The sequence below is a fragment of the Triticum dicoccoides genome, chromosome 1A (assembly GCF_002162155.2).
Source record: "Triticum dicoccoides isolate Atlit2015 ecotype Zavitan chromosome 1A, WEW_v2.0, whole genome shotgun sequence".
NCBI lineage: Eukaryota > Viridiplantae > Streptophyta > Magnoliopsida > Poales > Poaceae > Triticum > Triticum dicoccoides.
Genome location: NC_041380.1, coordinates 124,550,566 through 124,551,179, shown reverse-complemented (window position 1 = coordinate 124,551,179; position 614 = coordinate 124,550,566).

The following is a 614-nucleotide window of genomic DNA, read 5'->3' as shown; positions in this document are numbered from 1 at the left end:
ACAATCGCGCCTTGACATGGGGATGGGAGAAGTTCATATCGCTGGAAGACTTCAAGGACTCCTCAAAAGGTTATCTCGTGAAGACAAAGTGCTGCATTGAAGCTCAGGTTGCAGTCATTGGTTCCTCCAAGACGGAGTAGCTAGATTATTCGGCCTCCATGATAATGTCATGTCTCGTGCGTGTGTTCTATACTTGCTTGAACTGTGTTTCTGCATCCGTACAAGAAATCTAAAACTAATGGCATCGACATGTATGACGATGTGTCTTTATGTGGGAGAAGCTTTATCTAGATAGAAATAAGTGCGTAGTGGGAGAGACTACTTACATAAAAATTACAAGACACCCTGTGCTTTGTTGTGGAGATCTTCAACTTTTACAAGTTTTAGAGGCGTAATGACTTGAGAAAGAAAGAAAAACCTTTACCGCCTGGCAAACTTTGTTGTGAACGAACTCGAGAAAGACCAGAGCCCGGAAAACCAACTCTAGATGATTCGTTCTCCATGATGCTAGATCAAGACAATAAGACAATACCTGCAAGTTTCTGTGTATGATGATCAAAGCTCGAATTTCATTAGAATATTTCAGTTGACATGGCTTCAAAGATGAAGCGCCA